Here is a 6,000-nt window from a genome sequence, read left to right on the forward strand (position 1 = left end):
CCCTCCCCAGCTGCTGCACAGGGAGCAAGACACGCCGGTCTGCCTCTCCCTTGTTCAAAACCAGCTCTGGGGCTGAGGCAGAGGCCTGCATTACCTCTCCTGAGCTTTGTGCCAGGGGTAACAGCAGGCTTTTCACCATTTCTCACCCAAGACTGGGCTGGAAGAAGTTTGCAAAACAAAAGCGTCACCACCACAGGCCGCGCCAGGTTGGAAAAGTCATGGACCACAGAAATGTTTGTATTCGAGGAAGGTGCGGACCTCCCCACTTCCTTTTCTCCCACCTTAAAAACCAAAGCTGTCCTTGCTGCAAGCCTTCCCAGAAAAAAAGGGACCGCTTTCACAGGGAAGAAAATCGTTCTTCTCCTCACAGTGCGCAGCAGGTGTCGCTGCAAGGCAGCAGCAAGCAGGGAAATGTGGAAACCTCTCTCCAGAGGCAAGAAACCACAGAAATGACCGATACATCATTTATTTTTATAGAGCCATTCCGATTCAGCAGCAAGGCTGTCGAACGGTTGCTCTGAGGACAGGAGCTCAGTTCGCAAACAAGAAGGGTCCTTCTAATACCAGGCATAAACCTCACTCGCAAAGGTGGTCGGCCAAGAAGGTTACTTACCACCCCAGAGAAATCCCACACAGGGTTTCCTCGCGGGCCAGCTGTATTCTCGAGCCAAGGTGCCTGCATTAACACTCCCAATCACTGGGGAAAGGCACGTGGAAAAGCATCACAGAAATAGGGATTTTTTTTTTTTCCTTTGCGGGGTTTGGATCAAGTCATAGGGAAAGGCAGACATTTATACTTCCTAAAATATTTGTTAGAACCATGTTATTTATTTCTTCCTTCTATTTGTTTAACCGAAGATCCAAAGCCCACACTGGAATGATTCCCGTTGACTCCCACGGCTCCTGGGCCCAGCCCTATAATGGAGAGGAAAAATGCCTTGTTTATCAGACACGGGTGTCAGGGGCAGCTCCGCACAGGGCACTCCCAGCCGGGCGTTCCCCAGTTGCTTCATCCGCCTGCACCACCGTCACTGCTGCCTCCTCGGCCAGAGGACCACCACGCTCATCTGCACCGCTGGGCTGGCCTACTAATGAACCCTGGCAACTCAGCTGAGGTGCTTTAAGGTCATTATGGGAGAAAGCTTTTTGCCCTCTTACTCCCTCCACAGAGCCCAACCTCCTGGGCCTGAACCCAGAAGTGCTCTCTCCATGAGGGCCACAGGAGAGAGATGCTTCCCTACCCTCCATCCCAACACAGGAAAGCAAAGGGCATCCCTCCTCCCTAGTCCCCCGATTTCTGGAGGAATCAGGTCAAGGGCTCTGCTAACTTTTCTGATTTCCCGACTGTAAGGGAACCGCAATGATATAATGCACAACCACCTTTACTGGCCTGGCTTCCTAACCCTCAAATGCAGCCCCGGCACTTGTTCATGTGAATCCCACAGATCCCCGGTGAGAATACCCACACAAAGCATGCTTTGCAGGTTTTGTTTGGAGACAAGCAGAGGGCTTTAGCCCCCGAACTTGCATTGTTGTTAATGAGAGCAGTGTGGTTAGATACATTTGTCCCACAGACAATTCTTAGGGCTCCTTTCTGTTCCCTGAGAATTTTTTTCCATTTCGGTAGGGAAATTCTGCAATTTCTGCTAAGAATTACACAGCAAAGCTGCATACACACTTGGTTTGTTTGGTTTTCTGAAATGAGCATCACTCATTCCTCAAATGCCAGCAGCTCTGTGCTGAGGAATACCACTCCCAAAGACAAGTCTGAGATCAGAGCTGGGATGTGACCCAAACAGCAATTGCAAACCCCCTGGGGAAGAGATGAAATTCCTCAGGAGTCAGCACACAAGTTCATTTCCACATGCCCAATTAGAGAGCAATTTCCTTCCTTCCAAAGAAGGTGGTGGCTGTTTTTTTTCCCAGGTTCTTCTGCAGCTATACCCAGTGGCGAAGAGCTGAACGGCTCCGACAGCCCCGCTTCCCTGGGACCTTTCTTCCCCTGGAGGGAGATGCTCAGCAGAAATGTGCTGCAGCCCTGGTCAGCAGACACAGAGGCACAAAGGATCATCTCAGAGCATCCAGGCTCCTGTCTCTGATATCAAGAAGAAGACGGGTGAGGCTGTGCTCTGCTAAAGCACCGGCCCTGGCCTAGATTCAGGAAAGCACTTAAACATATGCTTAAGCCCTTTCCTTTCCTGAGCAGGGATGTCTTGTAACTGGGGCCCCCAGCATCACGGAGCTGGTCTGGTTTGCAGAGGGGCTGTGGGAGCACAGGGCACCATGGCAGGGCTGGAACAATCACCGGGGCACTGTGTAGCTGAGCCCTGCAAACTCTCACTGATCTCAGGCTGTTAACAGGCCACATCCGCGTGGTGTTTTCCTTCTCCTAAGAATGCCCTGGAACCCGCAGGCCCACATTTCTAGTAAGTAACAAGGTTTACGCCAGTGCCTAGGAAAACATCTGATGCAGCTGAGTTTGGGAGGGAGCTGGGGCTGGAAACAGCCTGCTCGCGACTGCGGCGTGTTCGCTGGCATGGTTCGAACCAGTCATGTGAACAGAGCACCGCTAAAACCATTCATCTGACAGCAGCCACAGGGCGGGAGACAAAAGCACCATGTTCCTTCTCCCCCCCTGGCTGGGAAGGGAAAGGAAAAAGGAAGATGAGGCACCCGAGCAGGTTTGCAAACTCCTGATTAAATAAAGGCATTGAGCACATTCCTCCATGACAAGCTAAATTACACGGTGCGGCCCCTCAAGGAACAAGTGTGTGCTCCCCGGTGCTGACCCCAGCCCCGACCTGCAGGTGGGAGTGAACACTTCCCCGCGCACAGGAGCTTCTTTCTCCTCGCCCCAGGGCATGTTTTTTTTTTTCTGGCTAGTCAAAGCTTTTCAAGCAGAAAGTTCAGCTCAGTTCCGGCAGGCCTATGGTCCCCAAGGGTGTCCCATCTTTGCTGTGCTCGACCTACACCGCAGCTTCCTCCAGTGTCCCGTCCCCGGCAGTCCCTTGGGGCTATGCTGGCTCAGTGTCAGGCCCCTAACAGGGGATAGCTACCTGGGTCTCCCCTGAAGCTGGAAGACGCCACGTGCTTCACCTTTCTCAGGCCACGCATCGGGGTCATTCACCACCCACGAGAGCTGCATCCAAAAAAAATAAAAAATAAAAATAAAGAAAATACTCCTATCACAGCCCCGAGTCCTTTCCCAGATGAAGGAGAAGGCAAATGACTCAGCCCTGGAGCCTGGCACATCCCGGACTCCAGAGACAAACAACACGCACACAGCTGCAGCCCTGCAGTGAGCGGCCCCTGAGCCCTTTTCCAGCCGGTCCCCGTGCCCGTGGAGCTTGAGGAGCAAAACGTCCACGGCTGAGAGGTCTCAGCTGCGCCAGCTCCACGTCCCTCCGAGTTCTGGACATTGTGGCAGGGGACGTGCTGCCAGCTGAGCCTCCCAGCAGCGCAGCTCTGAGGCCTGGTGGCAGACGTTTGGTGTCAGCTCCAGTGCCAGCAGCCCCGGGGACGCTCAGAGTCCTGCAAGGACAGTCGCCGCCGATGCCTGGAAGGAGCTGGGAAAATCTACGCTGTACTGTCGGCCGGAGGACAATCACGGGAATTACTTCCAAGACCACGTTCCCACCATCCAGCCCACAGCTGTTTCCAGCCATTTGGAAAACAAACACTTCTGGAGGAAAATTAAAAAGATCTAATCAGTTTTACCCTCTTTTTCCAGAGGGAAGTTTACACTATAATACAAGAGAAGCCTGCAGGTGGGAACGGGGAACATTTCATGAGTAGTTTAATATATTTATATGTATTTTTCTTATCCAGGATCTTGCAATTTTGCCAAATGCATAAAAATACAGACACAGGTATGTTGTGCTCATGGCCACACATGCAGCATCCCAGGTTCTGTGAGACAAGAAACCCCTAAGCTTCATAAACATTGCTTAGCTAAGGCTCAAAGCCCACAGATACAGCACAGAGAGTGTCGGCTCCATGCTATAGCTAAGGAAAATGAGGTACAGAGCAGGGAAATGGCTTTACCTCAGTGCCTAAAGCCTTTGCATGAGATGCCTGAGACACCAGTCCAAATCCATGCTCTCTACAGCAGTTTGTTATTTCATGGCCTGCTCCACCAGCCAGGCACTCACCGGAGACGGACACGGGGAAGGTTTCAGTCCCTGGTCTGGATCAGAGCCGGGACCTCCACCTTCCTCTCCCGCTCCCTGGGCAGAAGCCCCACAGCTCTCCTGCCTGACGGAGCCACTTCCCACCCAGCCTGGCTCTCAAGCTGCCAAGAGCAACGCCGAGTCGGTGTTAGACCGAAGCCTTGAGCGCCCCATGAATGGGTCTCTCAGCAAGCATCTCTGTGCCTCAGTTTCCCTGCCTGTAACACCAGGGGCAGGGACCACCTTACACCGCGTGAACTGCTGGCTGCAGAGGGAGTGGGAAAGCAGAGGAAGGTCTCTGGAGCTCCAGGCTTCCTTCGAGGGAAGAGGCTGCCCAGGGCAGGAGGGAGGGATGGCTGCCAACAGGGAAGGTGCCCGCTGGGAACGCTGCGCTGCAGGGCGGGCTGGGACGTGGGGGTGGCCAGGAGCGATCTGCGCTGCAGGTGGCTGTAAATGCTGCAGCTGAGTTTTTAAGAGCATCGCACGCTTCACAGAGCAAGAGCGGCTCACCACGGCGCTGAGCTGGCCGTCCCTGCTCAGCAGAGAGGTTTTCTTGCAGTTTCGCCTTTCTTTGGGCTTGTTTGGGTTTTCAAACCGACTCTCAAAGCCAGCAACTGCTTTTCTAAAAGGCAAGACACTTCTTTCCTCAGCCCCTTTGGTCTGAAGGAGAAGAATAAGCAGGAGCTCTCCTGGGAGGAGATCTGTCCAGACTGGGTTGTTCCAAGAGCTTGCTCTCTTCTTCGGTAATTAAACTTAAGGGCTTGATTTTCAGATGTACTCAAATCCCCAAAGTCCCACCAAGATACTTGTGAGCAAAACATTTTAAAGTGCGCAAGACTACGCTTCTAAAAAAGGCAAGAGATTATCTGGCACCTAAAAGGAAGCAAAGCCACATTAAGTCTCTGATTTGGTGACAAGTGGGAAGAAGCATGTATCGGTCCCAGAAAGAGCCAGTGTGGCTCCCCACTGACACAGGATTTTGTCCATACAGTAACTTCTGCACACTGCAGGGAATTGCCTCATAGGAATCTCAACTCAAATAATATTTGCTTATGCAGAACAAAAAATATTTTAGGCCAGCCTTAGTAGGAAAAGTTAAAATCTGAACTGGGAAAACCTGAAAGATTGCTGTGAAAAAAATCAAAACAAGTGATTCAATACTTTCCCTTATTCAATCCCCCCCCCCTTTTCCTTTCTTTCTTTCCTTTCCTTTCCTTTCTTCTTTCCTTTCCTTTCCTTTCCTTTCCTTTCCTTTCCTTTCCTTTCCTTTCCTTTCCCTTTCCTTTCCCTTTCCTTTCCCTTTCCTTTCCCTTTCCTTTCCCTTTCCTTTCCCTTTCCCTTTCCTTTCCTTTCCTTTCTTTCCTTTCCTTCCTTTCCTTTCCTTTCCTTTCCTTTCCTTTCCTTTCCTTTCCTTTCCTTTCCTTTCCTTTCCTTTCCTTTCCTTTCCTTTCCTTTCCTTTCCTTTCCCTTCCTTTCCCTTCCTTTCCCTTCCTTTCCCTTCCTTTCCCTTCCCTTCCCTTCCCTTCCTTCCCTTCCCTTCCCTTCCCTTCCCTTCCTCCCTTCCCTTCCCTTCCCTTCCCTTCCCTTCCCTTCCCTTCCCTTCCCTTCCCTTCCCTTCCCTTCCCTTCCTTCCTTTCCTTTCCTTTCCTTTCCTTCCTTTCCTTTCCTTTCCTTTCCTTTCCTTTCCTTTTTCCTTTCCTTTTTCCTTTCCTTTCCTTTTTCCTTTCCTTTCCTTTTTCCTTTCCTTTCCTTTTCCTTTCCTTTTTCCTTTCCTTTTTCCTTTCCTTTCCTTTCCTTTCCTTTCCTTTCCTTTCCTTTCCTTTCCTTTCCT

The 6,000-nt window shown here is 51.4% G+C and overlaps 1 protein-coding gene across 2 annotated transcripts in view; it reads right to left on the reverse strand.

Moving 5' to 3' along the window:
- Positions 1 to 6,000, reverse strand: part of LOC310882917 (neuroblastoma suppressor of tumorigenicity 1) — a 13,713-nt gene that overhangs the window by 2,902 nt on the left and 4,811 nt on the right. The window contains exon 2 of one of the 2 annotated variants that reach the window (XM_083802388.1): positions 3,057 to 3,139. The exons of the other annotated variant lie outside the window; for it this stretch is intronic. The gene's annotated coding sequence lies outside the window, so the exon portion shown is untranslated. The remainder of the gene's footprint in view (positions 1 to 3,056; positions 3,140 to 6,000) is intronic. 2 annotated transcript variants of the gene reach the window in all.

Source organism: Anser anser (genome assembly GCF_964211835.1).
Source record: "Anser anser genome assembly, chromosome: 17".
Lineage (NCBI taxonomy): Eukaryota > Metazoa > Chordata > Aves > Anseriformes > Anatidae > Anser > Anser anser.